General features: G+C 42.7%; 1 protein-coding gene across 1 annotated transcript in view; it reads left to right on the forward strand.

Moving 5' to 3' along the window:
* The first annotated feature begins 10,847 nt into the window (after positions 1-10,847).
* Positions 10,848-25,424, forward strand: part of PAFAH1B1 (platelet activating factor acetylhydrolase 1b regulatory subunit 1) — a 119,401-nt gene continuing 104,824 nt past the window's right edge. The window contains exons 1-2 of the mRNA XM_047759134.1: positions 10,848-10,923; positions 24,847-24,915. The gene's annotated coding sequence lies outside the window, so the exon portion shown is untranslated. The remainder of the gene's footprint in view (positions 10,924-24,846; positions 24,916-25,424) is intronic.

Consider the following 25,424-nt stretch of genomic DNA (forward strand, 5'->3'; position numbering starts at 1 on the left):
CAACCCCTAGCCTGGGAACCTCCATATGACGAAGTTGCTCCCTAAAAAGACAAAACAAACAAACAAAAAACTAGAAAATAAATGAATCCAACCTGTTCATTTTTAAATGAGAATCAGAGGCCCAAAGAGATGACCTAGGGTCCCTTAAGTGTGCAGGTTTGCAGCCAGACCTTCATTCACAGCTGTTTCCATGTTATACTGCCTAGGCTCTCAGCCAAACATGGAAAGCAGGTTTGAATTCCTAGGTACCGTAGTCACCAGAACTTCTTAAACAGATAACTCTCCTCTCCCTCTCTTTCCTCCTTCTTTTAGTTTTGTGTTCTTGTGTTTAATTCCTGGAATTAATCCTCTTAATTTGTTGGTAGATATTGGTGCTGCAGAATGCAGAGCCCAACTTAGGAAGAATGAAGTAAGAGGAAGTAAGGGAGTTCTCTTTGTGGCCCAGTGTGTTAGGAACCCGACTAGTAACCATGAGGATGCAGGTTCGATCCATGGCCTTGCTCGGTGGGTTAAGGATCCAGCATTGCTCCAAGCTGCAGTGTGGGTTACAGATGCAGCTCTGATCTTTGTTGCCGTGGCTGTGGTATAGGCTGGCACCTGCAGCTCTGATTCGACCCCTAGCCCAGGAACTTCCATATGCCACAGGTTTGGCCCTTAAAAGAAAAAAGAAAGAAAAGAAAAGAAAAGGGGGGGGGGGGAGTGAGAGGTAGAGCTAGAGTGTGTGTGTGTGTGTGTGTGTGTGTGTGTGTGTGTGTGTTGGGGGAAGGTTGGGCTGAGTCTAAAGGTATTATGGGGATAACATTTTCCAAATATTATTGAGATTGTGATCTAATGCTTTATTTAACTAAAGGGCAGAATATTTGCAATCAGGCTTGTCTTCCTTGTAGATACTTTGAAATTCTGAAAGATACCTGGGAATGATTTGCTCATCGATGTCACTCAGGCCAGACAATGGCTAAATTGTAGAGCAGAAAGTGACAATGAGTCCGTATTCTGCCCCCAGCTGCTAGGCTATTTAATGTCTTAACAGTACAAGATAAATCGCTGTTCTTTCTCTTTCCGAAGTCTCCAGGGATATGATATCACATCCCTTTACATATTTTCTGAGGGATTACTTGCTGAGCAAGAGCTGAAGGACACTAGTCCCCCAGGGCTAGTCATGCAATCAGCCTCACCCAGCCACATGGATTGCAAGTGGGAGAGGTGGTTCTCCAAAGGAAAATCGGGGACTATTATTAGAAGGGGTGGTGGGGGAGTTCCCTGAGGGTCTAGTGGTTAGGATTCATGTTTTTGGTCGCTTATCTGGGAACTGAGATCCCACATCAAGCTGGTGCACCCTGTGGCCAAAAAAAAAAAAAAAGAGAGAAAGAAAGAAAAAAGAAAAAAAGAAGGGGACATGGTAGCAGGGAGGGCAAAAATAGCTCTGTTTATAACAGAGACGATGATGATTTCCTAGAGGTGGCTTACTAGAATCTCTGTGCTGGATGCAGTTAATGGACCCTCAGCATTTACTCCAGTGGTCCTTCCTCTACTGCAGAGGCTGAAAAGATAAAGCTATACTTACCTTTTAGGTTGCACCCAACTAGGATTCTGGGTACACAGTAGGTCCTGTCACTTACATGCATTTCTGTAAGATTTGAAAAATGGAACTGGGAGTTGCCACAAGCTGCGGTGTAGGTTGCAGATGCAGCTTGGATCCTGCATTGCTGTGTCTTTGGCATAGGCCAGTGGCTGCAGCTTTGATTCGACCCCTAGCCCGGGAATTTCCATATGCCTCGAGTGTGGCCCTAAAAAGGAAAAAAAATAGAAGAAGAAAAAGAAAATGGAAGTGAGGTGTAGGTCATGCCATATTCTTATTGCTTTGGGCTGTTTGCTTCTGGCAAACAAAGCCATGAGATACCAAGGTCCAATCTTTAGGTTCAAGGATGTTGAGAGGAAATTGTGGAGGCAACAATGGCAAAATCCCACATTCCAGTGTCCAGGTGGCAACAGCCTGGTGATCCCAGCTTTCTGGTACCTGGATTGTAGCTGGAGAAGTACGTCCTAGAATTGACCCTTCTTGAGGGTGACAGGGGAACGGCTTCCCTTGAGCCTGCTCCTTCTACCCATCCAGATATTTGGTTATCGCTAATTTTTGTACTGAATCCACTCTGATTTAAACACTGGAAGTGATTGTGTTTCCTCGCCTGATCTCTGATAGACCTGTGTGGCTTGAAGAATCACCTGTATTATTTGATTCTGATAATGACCTCTTCCCCTCTTGAGAATTACCGACGTAAAAGAATACTGACGTGGTGTTCCCACTGTGGCTTAGCAGAAACGAATATGCTAGTATCCACGAGGACACAGGTTCGATCCCTGGCCTTGCTCAGTGGGTTAAGAATCTGGCATTGCCATGAGGTTGCAGACTCGGTGCGGATCTGGCATGGCTGTAGCATAGGCCAGTGGCTAGCTCCGATTTAAAGCCTAACCTGGGAACCTTCATATGCCACAGGTGTGGCCCTTAAAAGACAAAAAAAAAAAAAAAAAAAGAAAGAATAATGACATGGTTCATGATACAGTAAGAGATAAAAGGAAATTGCAGAGTTGTCATACTGTAGTCTGAGTCTGTGCTCTCTCTCTCTCTTTCATGTGCCTGAGTCTATAATCCAGATGTCTGCCTTGAGAGATTGCCACTACTTCCAGCCTTAGAGAGTCATGCATTCCCCATTATTCAAATACAATGACTCTAGCCTCTATACCCTCTCTATGCCACCATCCTCTGGTGACCACCCTCAAAAAAGCTCCTAGGATTTTTCAAGGGGCTCATCATTCTTCTGGGCACTTGCAAAATTCTGTCTTCATTCTGTTTTCTCTACCATCTGTATTCCTGGCCAGATCATCTCATTCCTTCATTTTACCAAAAATACTGTGTCACTGTCCTCAAACTCTGTATGCAGCAGATTTTTACCGAAGATGTGAGGCTCAGAATCACCACACTCTGCATTCTGGGCTACAGTTCCAAATCGAACATTACATATCAGTGTCCCAGATAGCGCCTTGCATTCTCCCTCCTTAAGACATTTCTTGATGCCCATGCATTTGCCACCTCCTCCAGGACCGCTCACTAGCCTACCCTGTGTCTTTATAAGAGGAGGATGCCTGCTCTGAGTGGGGCTGACGCAAAACATGCCCCCAAAAGCACACGTGAGCAACTAGAGATTTATGCTCCATCCTAACTGGGCAACTGCTACTCCATTCCAGCCATTTGTAGCATTGCAGGAATTCAAGCCAGGGTTGCCAGGCACTCACAAAAAAAAAAAAAAAAGGCCAAAACCCTAGATTTTTACTTAGAAATCCTCAACTTCATTTGTTAGTAACTAACAAGCAAATCGAAGTATTTATTAGGTATTTACTGCATGTCAGGTACTTTCCTAAGTACCTTACTGGTATTAATTATTTGGTCTTTATAACAACTGCTTGGGTACTTGCTACTATTATCTTCATTTACAGAGGAGGAAACTGAAGCACAGCCATTAAGTTGTCCAAAGTCATACAGGTAATAGGTGGCAGAGCAGGATTTGAACTCAAGCATCTGGCTCTAGACTACCCTCTTAATCATCACATATGCCAGGAACATGCATTACAAGTTTTTGATCTTTGTTAGAAACTGGTGCAATCCAGCAGTTTTCTGTGATGATGGAAATGTACTATTCTGTGCTGTCCAATAGGGTAGCCACTAGCCATATGTGTCTGCTGAGTACTTGAAATGTGGCCAGTGCAAATGAGGCATTGAATTTTTAATTTTATTAAATTTAAACAGCCTTGGGTGACTAGGGCCTACCGTATTGGACGATGTGGCTCTAAATTCTTTTCCTCTCTCAGATTGTCAGTTTTTTCAATGCCTTAATTATTTTTTTTCTTTCCAGCCGCACCCACAGCAAGTGGAAGTTCCCTGGGCCAGGGATTAAACCTGTGCAACATCAGCGACCCAAGCTGCTGAAGTGGCAATGCTGGATCCTTAACCCACTGTGCCACAAGAGAACTCCTCAGTGACTCAATTTTTTAAGTGTTAATTTTTCGACCTCTTAATCCCTACCACTTCCTCCTGGCAGGGCATTAAGTTGCTCTCTTTATTTTTTTTTTTTAAACAGTTTCTCCCTTTCTTTTTTTTAACCATGCTCTGGTAGGGCCAGGAAAAGTGGCATGTTTGATATTCATAGATTCATGGGGTCTAACAAGCTGTTTTCCTCCGTGGAAGAATTATCACTCAGATGAGAATCATGCTACTCTCCCAGGGGTAGAAATGCAACAGTTGTGGGTTTTGTTTTTTTAGGTAACACTTTCCCCTCCTTGATGTATATTGATAAATATAAAAAAGATTGGAAAGATATATACCAAGATGTTAATGGTTATGGCTGGGTAGAAGAAGAATGTATTGTCATTTTCTTTCTTGTGCCTTTAAAAAATGTTACTACGGCATTTTCTTTGTGGCATAGCAGGTTAAGAACTCAGTGAGTATCCATGAAGATGCAGGTTCGATCCCTGGCCTCCTTGCTCAGTGGGTGAAGGTTCTGGCATTGCTGCAAGCTTCGGTGTAGGCTGCGGCTCTAATTTGACCCCTAGCTTGGGAACTTCCATATGCTGCAGGTGAGGCCCTAAAAAGAAACAGAAAAAGTTTCTACAGTGAACAAGTAGGCCTTCTGAAGTCATTTAAAAGTAGTTATAAAACTATTCTCTTTGGAATTCCCAGGAGATCAGCAAAGGAAAGCTTCAGGAAGGGAGCCTCAGAGAGGCTCAGAGAGCAACCTGTCTAGGTGGGAAGAGGGGCTGCAAGAAGTGGGAGGTCGGGGAATGAAATTTACACGAGGTACAGCTTTAACCAAGATTGGGTCTTTATTTTATTTTATTTTATTTTTTATTTTTTTATTTTTCGGCTGTGCCCACAGCATGCAAAAGTTCCAGGGCCGTAACAGTGACAATGACAGATCCTTAACCCACTGAGCCACCGGGGAACTCCCCAAGACTGGGTTAAAAGACATTGAGAAGGGCATGGGAAAGGTGAAGTGAGAATTAAATCCTCCACACCCATAATAGGAAACCCACGGGTGATAATCAGCAAATGAAATTTCCAGAAATACCGGTACAAACTTGTTATTAGATATAGGGGGGTAAATACTAGAAGAAACAGCTTAAAATTAGTTAAAAGTTGTTGAATCTGAGGAGCTAGACTTGGGGCGTGAGTGTGGGAGTGGAGAGCTGCTGTTTTTCCATTAGGCCTTTTTCTTCTCTTTGACTTTTTGGATTTTTAGCTCTGTACCTATATGATTTTATCCAAGACAAAAATGTTAATGGCATTAAAAAAAATCCCCTTCAATGCTCCGAAAGCAGGTGTGACACTCCCTTGGCTTTCTCTCCTCCCAGTGATGTCAAGTGGATCCCTTTTCCTGCTCTCATCCTGGTTGGGCCACATATTTGTCAGGCATGGTGACCAGGATGGGACACCTCGCCCATGCAGGCCGAATGACTAAGAGGGCGGGGAGGGCTCCCCCTCCGCCCCCATCCCTGCAGCTCTTCCTCATCTTCATCTTGCCTCATCTTCCTCAGGCAGTCCCATAGCAAAGGCATTTTCCACAAAAAATGGAATGACTGAGGCAGCAGAGGGGCAGTCACCCTCAGGAGGAGCCCTAAGGCCAGAGGACAGCGCCAGGAGAGTAGGGAGGGAAAGAGTCCAGGGTGTGTTTCAGTCAATTAATTGCTTTGACCCTGCCTGTCCCACTGGGGCCCAGTGGTGAGCCAGCTGCAGCCGGAGGTAGAAGAGCTTCAGGAAGACAGACAGGACCTCGTGTTCCCTCCAGCTGTCTGCCGAAGAACCCAGGAACCAGGACCTGGCTCTTCTCCCCACCCCACTGGAGGCAGACCATCTAAGGAAGACAGGACCAGCTGCCTGGGCAAAGTTCCCTCCCCTTCTTACTTCTCTACTTTCTTGCCTCTAGAAGCCCAGCAGCTCAGGATTTCTCCTGGGAAACATTGCTGTGTGTGTCTGTGTGTGTGTGACAGAGAGAGAGACAGGGAGAGGGAGAGGGAGAGAATATTCATAACATAAAGTTTACCATTTTAATCTTTTTTTTTTTTTCTTTTTTAGAGCCACACTTGCAGCATATGGGAGTTCCCAGGCTAGGGATCAAATCGGAGCTGCAGCTGTTGGCTTACGCCACAGCCACAGCAACTTGGGATCATCTGAGCTGCATCTGTGACCTATGCTGTACCTTGCGGTAATGCTGGGTCCTTAACACACTGAGCAAGGTCAGGGATTGAACCTGCTTCCTCATGGATACTAGTCGGGTTCTTAACCTGCTATGCCACAACGGGAGCTCCCATTTTAATCATTTTTAAGTGTGCAGTTCCATGGCATAAAGTACATTCATAGCTTCGTGCCACTCTCATCACTGTCCAGCTTCAGAACTTCTTCATCTTCCCCAATCGAAACTGTCCCCATTAAGCATGAACTCCCTTCTCTACTCCCCCTGCCCCAGGCAACCATCATTCTACTTTCTGACTCTATGACTATGACTACTCTAGGAAGCTTATATTAGTGGAATCATACAATATTTGTCCTTTTATGACTGGCTTCTTTCATTTAGCATAATGTCCTCGATGTTTATCCATTTTGTAGCATATTACAGAATTTCCTTCCTTTTTAAGGTTGAATAATATTCCAATGTCCATATATACCACATTCAATTTATCTGTCAACAAACCTTTGTGTGGCTTCTACCTTTTGGCTGTTGTGAATAGTGCTGCTATGAACACGGGTGTACAAATTTCGGTTCCAGTTCCACTTTCACTTTTTTTGAGCATATATCCAGGAGTGGAATTGCTGGATCATATGGTAATTCCATGTTTAATTTCTTGAGGAATTGCCATACCATTTTCCATAGGAGGTACCTCATGTTACACTCCCACCAGTGATAACTCAAGGGTCCAAATTTTTCCTCACCCATCCAACATGTGTTATTTCTGATTTTCTTTCTTTTGTTTATGAATAGCCATCCAGTGGATGGGAGCTCTGATTTTTTGCCCCCTCTCTGCTCCTAGTCTTTCTCCATATGGCAGTGGTTTAGTTATAATGAAAGACTGTGTTGAATGAGGCTAAACTAGCCAGAGATGCTGAGGCTGCACTGGGGGATGCTGAGCTAGCCTGCAACCGGTAGGAAGGACGAGGGGAGATGGGATTTACTACTTGCAGCTTAGTCCTGAAACAGTCTTAAGGGGTAGTTAATGGCACTGACATCAGATCCAGAGCCTCGTTCAAGTCGTCCCTCTGCTTCTTCCCAGCCGTGTGACCTTGAGCAAACCATTAGCCTCTCTAAGTCACAGCTTCCCCCTCTAAACAAACAGAATTAACACTGAAACCTCCCTTCCAGGACAGTTTTGAGGATTAGGTGACAATGTCCAGTATACACTCAATAAATGTTATCTATATTTTTATTATCTCTTGCCAAGAAGTATAATAGCTTTTAAGTCCATCCAGATGGCACCAAGGTCCCTGCTATGATCCGAAGGTTTGTGTCCCTTCAAAGTTCATATGTTAAATTCTAACCCCCAATGTGATGGTATTAGGAGTGGGGCCTTTGGGACATGACTGGGTCATGAGGGTGAATCTCTCATGAATGAAACTAGTGCCCTGATAAGAATACACTCCAGAGGTAGAGTTCCCTGGTGGCTCAGTGGGTTGGGGATCTGGCATTGTCACTGTTATGGCTCTAGCTACTGCTGTGGCATGGGTTTGACCCCTAGCCCAGGAACAGGTGCAGCCAAAAAAAAAAAAAAAAGACTCCAGAGAGATACCTCACCCCTTCCCACCATGTGAGGTATTTGGTGGCATGGGGGAGGGGGATCTGCTTCTTTTTTTTGGTCAAGGGCTTACCTTTTTCCCCTTTCCTCCTTTCCACTTGAGGGAATGTGGATGAAATGGCTGGAGCCCCAGCTACTGTTTTGGGCCATGAGATAACCTTGAGAATGAAAGCCACATGTAGTGGAACAACAAAATAGAAGAAGCCTGTGTCTTAGGCACCATAGAGCCCAGAATGTCAGAACATAAGAGAGAAATAAGCTTTGATTTTAAGTCACTGTTATTTGGAGATTTTCTGTGATTTACAGCTATAACAGGAAGATATATAGTTCCATAAGCATATGTAACATAGAATCTGACCATACTGGGGGCCTTCTTTGAGAAAGAGATGCTTGGACTGAATCAGCCAGGAAGAAAGTAGAATGGGAAATGTTTTCAAGCAGAGGGAAAATCTCATGCAAAGGGTCCTGAAGTGGAGAGGAACTTGATATGTTGAAAGAAAGAGAAGGGAGGTCAGGGTGGCTGGGATAGAAAAAGCAAGGAGGGAAGTGGCACAAATTGAGGTCAGAAAGGTGACCACATAGAACCTCATAAAGCCTATTAAGGCTTTTGGTCTTTATCCCCAGATTAATAGGGAGCCATTGAAGGGGTTTCAGTGAGGGGTTATAGGATTAAATTTGCTCTCCCATGGCTGGTATTTCCATCTGCCTGGAACATAGTTTCCACCCCCAACCCCAGAATATCCTTGAGGCTGGGACCAAACTTGTGGATAGATTTTGTTGTTGTTGCTGTTTTTACTATTTTATTGTTGTGGATAAATTTTGGTGCTTTTTCTTTTTCTTTTCTTTTTTTAAAACTATTTTACTGTTGTGGTAAAATGTATAACATAAAGTTGACCATTTTAGGAGTTCCTGTCGTGGCTCAGTGGAAACGAATCTGACTAGCATCCATGAGGACGCAGATTCTATCCCTGGCCTTGCTCAGTGGGTTAAGCATCTGGGGTTGCCGTGAGCTGCAGTGTAGGTTGCAGACAAGGCTCAGATCAGATCTGACCTTGCTGTGGCTGTGGTGTAGGCTGGCAGCTACAGCTCAGATTCTGCCCCTAGCCTGGGAACCTTCATATGCCACAGATGTGGCCACCCCCCCCGCAAAAAAAAGCCATTTTAACTATTTTTAAGTGTACAACTTGGTAGCTTTAACTACTTTCAGAATGTTTTGCAACAATTACCACTATGTAATTCCTTTTTTTTTTTTTTTTGTGGATGAACTTTTGCTCTTAGTAATCATTTAACAACCAAGTGTTGGATTGCACTGCATCATTGCAGCCATCATTGTGTGTAAATTCCTAGAAAGCGAGCTGTGTGTTGTGAGGAGGAGTTGACCATATCTGAGACAGCTGGGGGCCAGCTTGAGGAATGTCACACCCGGGCCAGCAGGTCCACCAGTCTGTCAGCTGTCACCAGACAGGCCCATAGAAGAAGAATTTATCCCCTGAACTGGGTAGAGACCAGAGTTAACTGATGTTTGATCTCTCCCAGGATCTTAGGAAAACATTCTGCCTTAGCTGATCTCCAGAGAGTGTCAGAAACACGGAGAACCAATTGTGACTGTGTTTATCAACCTGGAGCAAACAGTTGTCTCTCTATAAACAGTAGTGTGTTCAGGACACATGAAGCCCCAGGACAAACAAATGACATGTTCCTGGAGCATTTACATGACTTATGAGAAATAATTTGCATGCTTTTATTTTACTTTTTTTCCCCGTTCTTTCTTTCTTGCCACATCTGTGGCATATGGCTAGGGGTTGAATCAGAGCTGCAGCTTCTGGCCTGTGCCAACAGTCATAGCAACACAGGATCCAAGCTTCATCTGTGGCCTACGCACACAGCTTGTGGCTACGCTGGATCCTTAACCCACTGAGCGAGGCCAGGGATCGATTGAACCCGTATCCTCGTGGATACTAGTCAGGTTCTTAACTCTCTGAGCGACAACGGGAACTCCATGCTTTTATTTTCAAACAAATGTTCATGTATCATGAGACAGAAAGTAACTTACAATGAAGTTTAAGGGTAAAATGGGAAGCTTTGAAGAAATCATACTTGCTGCTTTGGGCCTTACTCTCCAGTTTCAGATAATATTTGTCCCTTTCCCCTGCTGACAGTTGTATTTTGTATAGTACAGTGTTTTTGAACAGACTCTCAAGCCGAACAGCCCAGAGTCAGACTCTCCTCTGACACTTGTTTAGCTCTGCATCTTGGGAAAAGTATAAAACCTGGCTGAGTCTCTGTTTCCTCATCTATAAAACAGGAAGAATGATTGTACCTAACTCACAGTTATTTATATGTTTAATACTCATGCAATGGTTATACATAATGAGGATTCACTTTGAGTGTTATTGTTGCTATTAGTAGTAGTATCACTTGGAAATGATTCAGACCTTCGGCTTTTTGCAAGCTTTTAAACTGAGAGTGCAGGACTCTCTGCTGATTGTAAAATATTCAAACATTATAGAAGCAAATATAGGAAATCACGAAATACCCTGTTCCCCCTAAATTCCAGTGACTAGACCAGACGTAAACACAGATAACTATTAGACATATATTCCTCCTTCTGAGCATTTTTTAAAAATTCAACAATTATTTATTTATTTATTTATTTATTTGTCTTTTTGCCTTTTCTAGGGCCACACCCATGGCATATGGAGGTTCCCAGGCTAGGGGTCAAATCAGAGCTATAGCTACCGGCCTAGGCCAGAGCCACCGCAACGCAGGATCTGAGCCACATCTGCGACCTACACCACAGCTCATGGCAACGCCGGATCCTTAACCCACTGAGCAAGGCCAGGGATCGAACCTACAACCTCATGGTTCCTAGGTGGATTCGTTAGCCACTGCGCCACGATGGGAACTCCAGCAATCTTTTATTAAGCACCAAACATGTACTTTATACCATTGTTACCTTTTCAACCCCATTCTTCTTTTGTGCTTTAGGGCATCATGGCTGTGATGCTGATCGTGCCTTTGTCCAGGAACATGGGACAGGTGGAACTGCTGAGAATGAAAGGCAAAGACTGTTCCAGACCCAAAGCTGTAAGTAGCAGGTACCCTGCCCATAACCTCGGTCTAGGAAAGTCACCCCAACAAAGGATCTTTTATAGAGCATGTAGTCCGATGAGACTATAAGAGATGGGGGAGCCCCAAGAGCAATGGCCTTAGCGTGTTTCTTTGGTTCTGCCTGACTTCAGGCTTCCATCTTGATTTCATCATTGCATTCTCACGTGGGAAAGGAAGATGGTTGAAGGTTGATTGAAGCTACTAGTTCTTTAACTTCATTCCCCTCTTTCATCCCTTCCTCCTCCACTCATTGAGAAGGCAAAGTAGAGACGGTCTCAAGACTTTCCTCACCAGTCACTTCCTCCCAGCAGCCTTCCTATGTCTTTCACCCGGTGGGAATCACGGGGCCTCCCACGTACCTACATAGTATCCTCTAAACTTTGTTGGGACTCCAACTGCACTGGATTGTGATGTCGATTTAATTGTCTACGTGCTTCACTAAGTCATATCTTCCGAGGACAGAAGACAGTCCTATTTTCTCTTTATACATAGGTCCCAGCACAGAGCACATGATATTGACTAAATTAAAACACTGAATACCAGAAACAAACAACCAACCAAAATCCCACATCGAATAAGTGACAGGAGTGATCATATGTTGACAAAGATGGCTGCGATAATTTTTCCCACATGTATAACTGTGTCCCTTTGCAAAGTGATTTTGTAGCTCCCATCAAGGAGTGGGAGTTATTCCTTCACTCCTTGAATCTGGTCTTCGTCGATGAGACATTAGCAAATATGACGCAAGCAGAGACTTGAAAAGTGCTTGTGCGAAAGGGCTTACCCACTTTTGGCTGTGGTTGTCACCCTGAGACCAAGACGTGAACAAGCCTGAGCTAGCTGAATGAAGAGGCCATATGCAAGAGAGCTGAGGATGCCCAGCCAGCAGCCTGCCTCTGTCCGATTGGCCACGTGCCAGATATGTGAGTGAGTCCATCAGAGACCTTTCAGTCCTAGTAAGACCTCAGTTGACTACAGATAGATGATTGACTGCAGGCAAGGCCAACCGAAGAACCATCCAGATGACACAATCCCAAGTTCCTGACCCACAGAATTATGAACAAACCAGTAAGTTTAGGAGTTCCTGTTATGGCTCAGTGGTTAATGAATCCAATCAAGATCTATGAGGATGTGGGTTCGATCCCTGTCCTCGCTCAGTGGGTTAAGGATCTGATGTTGCCACGAGCGCCATGTAGGTTGCAGAGGTGGCTCGGATCCCTCGTTGCTGTGGCTGTGGTGTAGGCCAGCAGTTACAACTCCAGTTTGACCCCATATGCCTCAGGTGCGGACCTAAAAAGCAAAAAACAAAAAACAAAAAAAGAACAGCCAGTGAGTTTAGAGGTGGTTAATACTGCAGCCAGAGAGGTTTGACATAGAAGCTACTTTATGAGTGACAGTCTCTTCATGCAATTTCTCTTCCTACTTAACTTTTAGCAACTATCTCTTGTTTTTGCCTGTCCAGACTGTGTTTGCTTTCTTCTTATAGCAGTAATTAGATATTTTCAGTAGGAACAATTCTTAGAAATGAAAATGCGGAGTTCCCATCATGGCTCAGCAGAAACCAACCTGACTAGTATCCATGAGGACACATGTTCCATCCCTGGCCTTGGCTCAGTGGGTTAACGATCTGGTGTTGCCGTGAGCTGCAACACAGGTCAAAGACGAGGCTTGGATCTGGCATTGCTGTGTCTATGGCACAGCCAGTGGCTGCTGCTCCAATTTCACCCCTAGCCTGGGAACCTCCATATGCCGAGAGTGCGGCCCTAAAAAGACAAAAACAAAACAAAACAAAAAAAGAAACGAAAATGCCTATATCAAAGAACAGTCTACAGTATGATTTTCTTTCCAGCTAACATTTTACCCTCTCCTGGGTCAATCATATAGTTTGAATTGGCTTTAACTTTATGTATTAACTTTTACATAATATCTAAACAGAAAATATTGCAAAGTAAGGCTAAATGAATTTCCTAAAATGGAGAGAGAGCGCGGGAGGGAGAGAGGGCAGAGGAAAGAGAAAAAAATTGCTTGTTTAGAGAGTCCAACAACTAAATAATAGGAATTTCAGGAAATAAGAGAACAGAGAAAAATAATTGAGAGGAAAGTATTAAAGCATTAGATAAGTTCCCAGAACTAAAAGATGGGTTTTCAGAGTTTTCTGGTGGCTCAGTAGGTTAAGGATCTAGCATTGTCACTGCTGTGGTGCAGGTTTGTCCCCTGGCCTGGGAAATCATGTATGCCATAGGCGCGGCCAAAAAATTAAATTAAATTAAATTAAAAATAAATAGATAAAATGTGAGATAATTTTTTTTAATTAAAATAAGTAAAGGTTGAGTTTTCAAATGGTAAGGACCTACCAATTGCCTGGTACTATTATTGGGGACAAACCCACACCCAAGCTAATCTTTATTAAATTTTAGAACGCTGAGGACAATGGAAATCTTAAAAGAAATAAAACAGGTAACACAAAAAAAGTCGATAATCAGAATGACCCTGAATTTATCACCATAAATATTGGCAGCTAGATGACAATGGATAAATGCCTTCAAAATTCTGAGGAAAAATTGATTTCTGGGAGTTCCGTAGTGGCACAGTGGAAACGAATCTGACTAGGAACCATGAGGTTGTGGGTTCAATCCCTGGCCTCGCTCAGTGGGTTAAGGATCTGGTGTTGCTGTGCGCTGTGGTGTAGTTTGCAGATGCGGCTCTGATCTGGCGATGCTGTGGCTGCGGCGTATGCTGGCGGTTACAGCTCCTGTTAGACCTCTAGCCTGGGAACCTCCATATGCCACAGGTGCAGCCCTGAAAATACAAAAAGACAAAAAAAAATTGACTTCCAACCTAAATGTCTAGTCAAGTCATAATTCAAATGTGAAAGGATAATAAATACATATTTGGATATGCATGTTTTCCAAAAATGTATCTCCCATGCAAGTCAATTTCTCAGCAAGCTCCAGGAAGATCGTCTGGACCACAGCAAGGATACCATGGGCCATGTTACAGGGGCTGCAGCATGAAGTAGAGATCAAGGGTGACAAGTGAGGAAGGCCAGTTTTTCAGTGGATCTTAGGAGTGACTAATCTGTTTTGGAGCAGGAGGATGGAAAGCTTCAGAGGCAACATCACCAAGACAGCTGTGTTTGACTCTGCTGAGAAGCAGTTTTAGAGTTATGCTGCAGATTCTGAGCACGTGATAGGTACATAGAAAACCAGCCAAGAGGACAAAGCAAGGTCGTTTTAATGTCAGGGGAAACAGAATTGTTAAACATTTAAACATGACATATTCCTGTATGACTCAGCTGTGAATGATATTACATGGTTATAACAAATTAAGCACTGAGTATCAATTTTTAAAAATTGTAATGAAACTATATTGGGAGGGTGAGGAAAGATGTGTTTATAAGTCTACATCTGCTGTAACATAGAACAAAATCCTATTTCTATAGTAAGAAGTCAACTGATAATATCTAAAATAGGAACATTTTATTTTATTTTTATTATTTATTTATTTTCTAGGGCCGAGCCTACAGCATATGGAGGTTCCCAGGCTAGGGGTCAAATCAGAGCTGTAGCTGCCAGCCTACACCACAGCCACAGCAATGCAGGATCCGAGCCGTGTCTGTGACCCACACCACAGCTCACGGCAACATCGAATCCTTAACCCACTGAGCAAGGGCAGGGATTGAACCCACAACCTCATGGTTCCTAGTCGGATTCGTTAACCACTGCACCTCGACAGGAACTCCCCAAAATAGGAACATTTTAAAATGACAGAGTGAATATCCTGTTTAAAGATATGGAGAGAAATACCAGAAGGGAAGGAGTTCCCTGGTGGCTCAGAGAGTTAAGGATCTGGTGTTGTCACTGCTGTGGCTCAGGTCACTGCTGTGGTGTGGGTTCAGTCCTCGGCCTGGGAGCTTCCACGTGCTGGAGGGTGGGGCCAAAAAAATGCCAGAAGAAAAGAGCTAAAAAGATGCAAGTGATGGCTTATGGGGAGTGGGGTGTGGGTTCAGTCCCTGTGGCCCAGGAACTTCCACATGCCACTTGCAGGGCCAAAAAACATTTTATGCACTTATATTTACTTCGAAAAGCCAAATCTCGGCGTCCCCTTTGTGGCTCAGTGGTTAATGAACCCGACTAGGATCCATGAGGATATGGGTGCAGTCCCTGGCCTTGCTCAGTGGGTGGGTGATTCAGTGATTCAGTGTTTCCGTGAGCTGTGGTGTAGGTTGCAGACACGGCTTGGATCCCATGTGTTTCTGTGGCTGTGGCATAGGCCAGTGGCTGTAGCTCCGATTTGACCCCTAGCCTGGGAATTTCCATATGCCGCTACTTTGGCCTGAAAAAGCAAAAAAAAAAAAAAAAAAAGCCAACTTTCCCCAAATCTATAAGTTAAATGTAATTCTAGGCAAAATAACATCAGAATTTGGGGGGAAGAAATCGGACAAACTTATTCTCTTTGGAATAACTGAATTTATTTTGGAAACAGATCAACAAGAGGGGATTAGCTCAATCAGATTTTATGCTAGAACATAATGCCATAGTCACAAAACCAGAATGGTGATGCTGTGGGAATAGATATATAAACCAGAGGAACAGAATAGACTTCAGAAATAGACTCATACTGGGAGTTCCCATTATGGCTCAGTAGTAATGAACCCGACTAGTATTCACAAGGATGTGAGTTCGATCCCTGGCCTCGCTCAAGGGGTTAAGGATTTGGCGTTGCTGCAAGCTGCAGTGTAGGTCTCAGACATGGCTCAGATCTGATGTTGCTGGGCTGTGACATAGGCCAACAGCTTGCAGCTTCAATTCGAACTCTAACCTGGGAACGTCCATATGCCATGGGTATAGCCCTTAAAAAAAAAAAAAAGAAAGAAAGAAGTAGACTCATACAGAAAGAGTGTATAGATATATATCTGGGTCACTTTGCTGTACAGCAGAAATTGACAGAACGGTGTAAATCAACCACAATAAAAAAATTCTTTTAATAATTTCTTTTAATAAATGGTGCACTAATAAGTTAAAAAAATACATCTATGGGAATTTGCTATAAGATGAAGATGACACCACAAGTCAACATGGAAAGAACAAATTATTCAGGAGATGATGTCAGGGAAATAGTGTCATTATTTGGAGAAAAAGTATGATTCCTATCACCTACTATACACTAATCTGCACTGTAGGGGGATTAAATACTTATACTTGAAAGAAGAAAGACCATGGGTGAAAAAATTAGGAAATAAACTAGAAAAATGGCAAAGGTCGTCAACAGGTAATTCACAGAAGGGAAAGTGCAAATGACTCACAAGCATAAGAAGAGATGTTCAAACTCACCGGTAGTCAATGAAATGCAAATTGAAGCAATGAGATATCATTTTCTACCTATCAGAGGGACAAAATGCAAGTTGGAAAACAGCAGCGATTATGAGAATCGGAGAAATGGCGATCCTTTTGTCATTATGGGAATGCAAACCAGTTGTTCTGAAAACAACAAGAACATCTGCAAACCGTTCCGGAAAGTAATCTGGCAGGACTGAGGACATCAAGGATGTAAAGACTGAACAACCAGCAATCCCCACCTGAGTACTCCTGAGCATTTTCCAGCCTGTAAGGAACCATGTCCAAGGATGTTCCCTGCAGCTCCATTGTGAAATGAGGCGTTGGGGACATCCGTGGTGCCATTGCTTGTGGAATATTTGGGTGCATCCTTGTGTAATGCTTCTCAGAAGAAGGACCCATGAGCTCAATGTACATGCAGTAGCATGTGCTGGATATAGAAACAAAAGAAACAGAAGAAGATCCTTACACCAGTACAATTACATAAATTTAAGATCTAGGCACAAGAGCAGCAGCATGTACTTTATAAGAACACATACCTATCCAAGGGCATATTTCAAACACAACAGGGGGTGTTTCTGTGGGAGGGGAGGGACAATGTGTACCAAGGATAAGGGAGGGGTGGGAGGGGTTAAAATAAGCAAAGGGCTCGACAGAGACCATATTCGATCTAAACTGAGGAGTTTGGAGTTCCCGTTGTGGCTCAGTGGGTTCAGAACATGACTGTTTTCCATGACGATACAGCGTCAATCCCTGGTCTCACTCAGTGGGTTATGGATCTGGCATTGCCACAAGCTGTGGCATAGTTTGCAGATACAGCCTGGATCCGGCATTGCTATGGCTGTGGCATAGGCTGGCAGCTGCAGTCCCTAGCCCAGGAACTTCTGTAAGCTACAGAAGTGCCCCCCTCCCCCCCAAAAAAAAAGAAAGAAAGAAAGAAAAAATAAATAAACTGAGGAATCTGATGAACTCAACTCAGCACGCAAGGTATCCCCAGCCCCCAACATTTTCAGCAAAAATCTCAGTGGAAAGTCTTGGGGACTTTACAACATAATTCTGAAGTTTTTCTTGGAGAATAAATACATAAGAAAAGATAAGAAAACTTTGAAAAAGAAGAGCATCTAGGGATGACTTGGCCTACCAGATAATAGAATGTATAAATAATGCAGCAGTCATTAGAACAGTATGTAACTGGCATAGGAATAGACAGAAGAATCAATAGAACAGAAAAGAATGGGCAAAATAGACCCAGGAACTTAGCAAACACTACTAGATGGTAAGAGTGGCATTTCAATCAGTGAGAGAAATGCTGGATTTTACAAATGACTAATGATTTTTGGAGGAAGTGAGATAATATACACAGCAACAATTAAGACCTCTGAAAGTAGATATACAGGGTTTGAATACCAGTTTTGCCACTGATGAGCTGTGTAATTGCAGGCAAGATACTCAACCTCCCTAAGCCTCATTTCTCCTGTATTTAAAAACAAGGTAATAAAAGTGACTACCTCATATGACTATGAGGATTAAAAGAGATAATGGGTGGTAAAAAATAAAAACATGGTGCCTATCACACAAAACGTGCCTCATAAATGCTAGCTACTATTATTTCTACCCTATACCCACACCAAGTAATGCACAAACTGAAACCATAAACATTCCAGGAAGAAAATAAATGAACATTATTATAATCTTGGGGAGCCGAAGGACTTTCTAAATATGACCGTAAGGGTGGAACGCTTGAAGGAAAGGATAACAATTCTGACTACAAAACAAAACAAACAAAAAAACTTCTTCCTGCCAAATCCCACCACAAAGTTAAAATACAAATGGCAAACTGGGGGAAACAGTTGCAAGATATGTAATAGACAAGTGGTTAATAGTCTTACTAACTAGCAAGGGAAAGATGGGTACTGCAATAGAAAAACACGCTAAGAACATTAAAAATAAACAAGCAAAGAGAGATTACCAACACATAAATAGAAATGTTCAGTCTTCCTAATAAAAATGCAGATTAAAGTAGAATCTCGTTTGTCACATATCAAATTAGCATGATAGATTCTTATGATAATACTTACTTTTACTAACCAGGAAATGTGAGGGACCAAAGCTGATTGGTCAAGGGGTGGACATTTTATCTCAAGGGAGCCAATCCACCAAGAGGGCAGCTATTTGTAGTTTATGCGGCCCAGTTGAAAAAGATGAGCTTGACCTAACACAGTCCTCTCCAAGGAAATAAACAAACAGAAGGAAGTTGTTAATCTCAGGGAGCCAATTGAATGGAAATGCCAGGGAGCATCGAGAAGAAGGCAGCATGTCTGGGCGTGTGCAAGTCAGATGCGGGAAGAAATAAGACTGGGAGAAAGACATTTCTTTTCTTTTTTTTTTTTTTTGTCTTTTTGCTATTTCTTTGGGCTGCTCCCACAACCTATGGAGGTTCCCAGGCTAGGGGTCGAATCGGAGCTGTAGCCGCCGGCCTACACCAGAGCCGCAGCAACGCAGGATCCCAGCCGCGTCTGCAACCTACACCACAGCTCACGGCAAAGCCAGATCATTAACCCATTGAGCAAGGGCAGAGACCGAACCCGCAACCTCATGGTTCCTAGTCGGATTCGTTAACCACTGCGCCACGACGGGAACTCCGAGAGAAAGACATTTCTGAGGGAGCTGGAAGCTGAGCAGATGTGTCTCTAGCAGCAGATAAACCATCACAGAAGACTGAGAGGGTCACTGGTACCAAAATGATTGGCTCTTTCCCTTCCTTGAAGCTCCTGGCTCGTTTTTGCTTTTCTCCAATCTACTTTTACACTAAACTTTCATTTCTCTCCAGCGATTTCTTTTTCTTACAACCAAAGCAGCTCTGACTGGAACAGAGGCAAGATGGTTGCTTTCATACAAGTGGAGGCCAATGCAGACGTCTTAAAGAGCAGAGCCAGTAAATCCATGTCTTGCTCTTGATCCTCAGGATAAAAATCACAGAAGTGGATGGACAATAACTTTTTTTAAATTAAGATATAATTGACACATGAGATTGTGTAAATTTAGGAAGTACAGTGTATCGATCGCATACATTTATTCTGCAATACGATTGCCATTGTTAGCTAACACCTCTGTTGCATCACACAAGTATCATTTCTTCTAGTGAGAGGAATAAAGATCTAGTCTCTCAGCAAGTTGAATGTCTATTTTTATTTATTTATTTATTTATTTATTTATTTATTTATTTATTTATTGCTTTTTAGGGCTGCACTCGAGGTATATGGAGGTTCCCAGGCTAGGGGTCGAATCGGAGCTACAGCTTCCAGCTTACACCACAGACACAGCAAGGTGGGATCCAAGCTGTGTCTGTGACCTACACCACAGCTCACAGCAACGCTAGATCTTTAACCCACTGAGCGAGGCCAGGGATTGAACCTGAAACCTCATGGTTCCCAGCTGGATTTGTTAATCACTGCGCCACTACAGGAACTCCGTAATTCCATTTTATATGTATTTAAATCTTGGTTATTGTGAATAATGCTGCAGTAAACATGAGAGTCTGTATATCTCTTCAATAACCTGTTTTCCTTTCCTTTGGATGTAACCCAGAAATGGGGTTTCTGGATCATATGGTAGTACCAGTTTTAATTTTTTGAAGCATAACACCTTATTGAGTTTTCACTCTGAGTACTAAATGCTTTGCTTCTATCATTTTATCCCTACAACAACCTGAGTAAAGCACTTGTTCAAATTTTTTTTACCATTTTAAAATTGGGTTGTTTTCATGCTATTGAGTGTGAGAGTTCTCTCTCTCTCTCTCTTTTTTTTTAAGCCATGCCCATGGCATGAAGAAGTTCCCAGGACAGGAATCAAACCAGCACCACAGCAGTGGCAATGCCAGATCCTTTAACCTGCTAGGCCACCATGGAACTCCAAGTGTGTGAGTTCTTTATATACCCTGGATACAAATCTTTTATCAGATGATTTGCAAATCTTTTCTTCCAGTTTGTGTCTTATCATTTCATTTTCTTAATAGTGTCTTGGAGTTCCCTTCATGGCTCAGTGGTTAATGAATCTGATTGGGAACCATGAGGTTGAGGGTTTGATCTCTGGCTTCCCTCAGTGGGTTAAGAATCTGGCGTTGCCATGAGCCGTGGTGTAGGTCACAGACGCAGCTTGGATCTGGGGTTGCTGTGGCCCTGGTGTAGGCCGGCAGCAACAGCTCTGTTAGATCCCTTGCCTGGGAACCTCCATATGCCGTGGGTGTGGCCCTAAAAAGGACAAAAAGACAAAAAAAGACAAAAACAAAACAAAACAGTGTCTCTTTAAGAGCAGAAGTTTTCCTTTTGATGAGTCTACTTTTTCAATTTTTTTCTTTCATGGTTCATGCTTTTTGTATTTTTATCTATGAAGTTTTTACCTAATCTTAAATCACAAATATTTTCTCCTCCATTTTATCCCAGAAGGTTAGAAGTTTTAGGTTTACATTTGGATCTGTGATTCAAGTCCGTTTTTATATATAGTTCAAGCTACAGATCAAGGTTCTTTTTTTTGCATATTGATGTCCAGTTTTTCTTGCACCATTTGTTGAAACCACCTTGTTTTTAACTGCCATATTATGTTGTATATAATGGCTCTTTTCCTCATTTGTACCAAAGTCTGGTGAGGCCTGGGGTTACACATGATGCTATTATACTACTATTTTTTATAGTTAAAAGTTCTTGTAATCTCACTTGACCCACAATTGACCCCAAGAGGTAGGATTAAAAATCTTACTACTCCTATTTTACAGATGAAGAGATCCAGGGAAGCTAAGCATTTGGCCAAGATGACAAAGCTTTCCATGCTATTTTCAATACTTTATTGACCTTCAGTAAACACTAGCTGCCTTTTCCAAGATCCAAGTTATTCCCATAAATCTGCCCAGTACTCGGGAGCACTGGAAGCAAATGTCAATATTCACTGCTTAATTTTTAGTTTACTGGTCCTTGAAAACTAGAAAGGCTAAGAGATTTGGTGCAACTGGGATCCAAGAGGATAGTCATTTGATCATGGAAACTTCACTATATAAAAATGTAGTTAGAAATACTTTTTTAACTTTTTTTTTGGTCTGTGTTCATGGCATGCAGAAGGTCCTGGGCCAGGGATCAAACCTGAGCCACAACAGTGACAACTGCTCAGTGTTAAGGCTGAATCCTTAACTAGGCCACAAGGGAACTCTAGAAATATTTTAAAAGGAATATTCTTGAGCTTCAACAAAAAAAGAAAAAAGAAAAAAACCCGTTCCTAAATAATTCAATATCACATAAATAAATGGATTTGGTTTATGTTTTCAGTCATTTCTCCAGCCCACTAGTTATTCACTTTTCCCTGGAAGCATACCCACGGCACCACGTCATGGGAGTGGGCCCTTAGGAGCCACTTGCTACCACATGACTCTGCCTCCCTGGCCATGGCTGTCTGCACCAGAGGGGGACAAGCCACCCTTATTGATGGTTAGATTATTTCTTTGGGAAATTTAGGATTGAACTGAAACATTCTGCAGTTGGCTGGAATTTTAACCTGTGAACTGGGAGCTATCTGGCAGCTATATTCTGCATGTCAAGTGGATCAGAGGAGAAAGAAAAGCAGATATACAGAGAGGAAAGGAATGAAGAAGGGAGGAAGAGGTGGGGGCTCAAGACTGCTTTATTCGTCCTGATTCTAGACCCTTTCAGTGGTCTCACTGCCTACCCGTCCTTTGGTGCTGTGAAAGTACCTCTATCATAAAAATTGCCCCTTTTTTCTTAAGCTAGCTCAAATAGGTTTCTGTTACTTACAACCAAAGAATCCTAACTAGTACACTAGAGGTAAGCTGAGTTATCACCGAGTAGAAAGACATGACCTTGAATTGGTTTCTGGGGATTTAAAGAGAGTTGTTTGGGGAGTTCTCATCATGGCTCAGCGGTTAATGAATCCGATTAGGAACCATGAGGTTGAGGGTTCGATCCCTGGCCTCCCTCAGTGGGTTAAGGATCTGGCGTTGCCGTGAGCTGTGGTGTAGGTCACAGACTGGGCTTGGATCTGGCATTGCTGTGACTGTGGCTGTGGCCGGCAGCAACAGCTCCAGTTGGCCCCCTAACCTGGGAATCTCCATATGCCGCGGGCACCGCCCTAAGACAAAAGACAAAAAAGACAAAAAAAAAAAAAAGAGTTGTTTGGGCAATGGGTGCTATGACCTAAAGACAAAAATTTTCTCCCTTTAATCCTTTTTTTTTTTGTCTTTTTGCCATTTCTTGGGCTGCTCCTGCGGCACATGGAGGTTCACAGGCTAGGGGTTGAATCCGGGCTGTAGCCGCCGGCCTGTGCCAGAGCCACAGCAACTTGGGATCCGAGCCGCGTCTGCAACCTACACCACAGCTCATGGCAACGCCAGATCATTAACCCACTGAGCGAGGCCAGGGATCAAACCTGCAGCCTCATGGTTCCTAGTCGGATTCGTTAACCACTGCGCCACGACAGGAACTCCTCCCTTTTATTCTTTATAAAATAAATTGCATGCAAAGGATTAGGCCAGCTGAGCGAACAATCAGCTTGCACAAGAGGAGAGTATTAGCTAGATTAAACTAGTATTACCTAGATTAAACTAGATTACCTAGATTAAACTATCATTTCTTTCTAGCTGGGAAGGAACAGGGAGGAAGAGTGAGGAAAGGAACTGGGGTAGAAGGGAAGGCAGTGGAGGAAGGAAAGAAAAGTCTGACGTGGTGTGGTGCCCAGAGCATTTTTGTACATTCACATTTGGAAACACCTCTACCTCTGGATGAAAAAAATGCCAGTTAACTGCCAAGTATTATTTTGTAAATTAGATACTCTCCTTGAAATTAGCCTTTTTTTTTGTTGTTGTTGTTGTTGCTATTTCTTGGGCCGCTCCCACGGCATATGGAGGTTCCCAGGCTAGGGGTTGAATCGGAGCTGTAGCCACCGGCCTATGCCAGAGCCACAGCAACACAGCAACGCGGGATCCGAGCCGCGTCTGCAACCTACACCACAGCTCACAGCAACGCTGGATCGTCAACCCACTGAGCAAGGGCAGGGATCGAACCCGCAACCTCATGGTTCCTAGTCGGATTCGTTAACCACTGCGCCACGACGGGAACTCCCGAAATTAGCCTTTTGATACATTTCCAGCCATTTCTCTGAAGCGGCCCCTGTGAAATTCTGACCCTTTACAAGCAGAATTAAATACTGGGCCTGGCATTCTCTTTGCCCAGAGTCTCACTTTCTTTGCCATGTTCCTGCTTTTGCCATTAGCTGTGATGTACAGAATGAATGATGCACAGAGGCAGGTGAGACAATGGGGCTGATTCATGGTCTGGGAAAACAGGGAATTGTCACAGAGCAAACACTGGCCCTCCTTTTTACTGGGGACATTGCAGTGTTGAGCTGAAAGCAACTTGTTTGGATTCTTTCAACCACTGGATAAGCTTCTAAATGACAGGAGCAATGTGGGGTCCTCAGGGTCCCAAGGGGTGCTTAAAACAACGCTGAGATATGCTGGCAGAGCTTGTGTTCTTTGTAAACAAAAAAGAGGTTATTCAAACAGCTGGTAATTTCATTAAGAAGCCTCATTTTCAGGTCCCAGAACAGGCATTTCTTTTTATGTCAGGATTATCTCTGAGCTTTATATTTGCATCCACTCCTCGTAGCTTAGCTGGGATCTCAGGTGCTAAGCTTACATTTGGATGGGTATTTTGGCTTGGGTTTCAAAGCAAATTTACCTTTACAGCAGATCAAATTTGACCAAGATCAATGTGATAAATAATACAGAACTATATATGCCTATATATATATATATACACACACACATACACACACATTTTTATTTGTATCATATTGTATATGTTTTGTCATCTTTTTCATTGAGCACTAAAACTTGAAATATTGTCAATACATTATAATCTACAATATCACTTCTTCTTCTTTTTGTGTGTGTGTGTGTTTTTTTTTTTTAGGGTGCACCTTTGGCCTATGGAAGTTCCCAGGATAGGGATCAAATCAGAGCTGCAGCTGCTGGCCTATTCCACAGCCACAGCAATATCATATCGAAGCTGCATTTGGACCTACACTACAGCTCTTGGCAACACCAGATCCTTAACCCACTGAGCAGGGCCAGATCGAACCTGAGTCCTCATGGATACTAGTCAGGTTCGTTACCACTGAGCCACAATGGAAACTCCCTACAACATTGCTTCTAATGGATGTGTTGTGTATGATTGTATGAATGAGTGATCCTCTATTTGACTTCTCCCTTGTTGTTGGACATTTAGATTGTTTTCAGTTTTTCATAGCTATAAACCATGCATCAGTAAAAAATATTGTAGCTAGATCTTTGTACATTTCTTCACTTCCCTAGGGAAAGAAATCCCAGATTTTGATTGCTGCATCAGAAGAGATGTGTATTTTTTATATTTTTTACTCATGCTGAGAAATTACCCTCTGGAGTACAATTTATACTTCCTCCAAGGCTGAAGTGCTTTCCTTCAGACACAACCAGCTCTCTAGACTAAACTTTATTTAGTTAATTTTCTTGTTTTTTTCCCAGGTATGTGATCATATAATCTACAAATAATGACTTTTGGAGGGGATCTCATTTACCAGATGGGCGAACGTGGTAAGAATTATAATTATTTCCTTTGTTTGTGAGAATACGAATAAATGGATGTTCTCTAACTCTCTGACTATAAATTATTTTAAAGGATAATTTGAGAGTATCTGTGAAAAAGTTTAAACTGTATATTCTTTGACCCAGCAATTTCAATTCTAAAAGACGATCCTTCACAAGTGAAGAAATATTTATGCATAGAGCTCTTCATTAAAGCATTTTTAATAGCAAAAAAGCTTAAAACAACTTAAAATTCCTCAGTAGGGAACAGTTAAATAAATTATTGTACATTTACATTCTGAAATACTGTGAAGCCATTAAAGAGAAGGTAAATCTGTAGTACCAAGCTGGAAATTGGTCCATGCTATTTTGTTAAGTTTAAAAAATATTTAGCTAATATATTATATATATGTGCTCGTATATTATGATCTCAGTTTTATTTTTCAAAATCCAACTGTGTACCTCAGATATGAAGAAAAGAGTCTATTGAAGGTGATTACCTCTGAGTAAGGGAATTG

The sequence above is a fragment of the Phacochoerus africanus genome, chromosome 14 (assembly GCF_016906955.1).
Source record: "Phacochoerus africanus isolate WHEZ1 chromosome 14, ROS_Pafr_v1, whole genome shotgun sequence".
Classification (NCBI taxonomy): domain Eukaryota; kingdom Metazoa; phylum Chordata; class Mammalia; order Artiodactyla; family Suidae; genus Phacochoerus; species Phacochoerus africanus.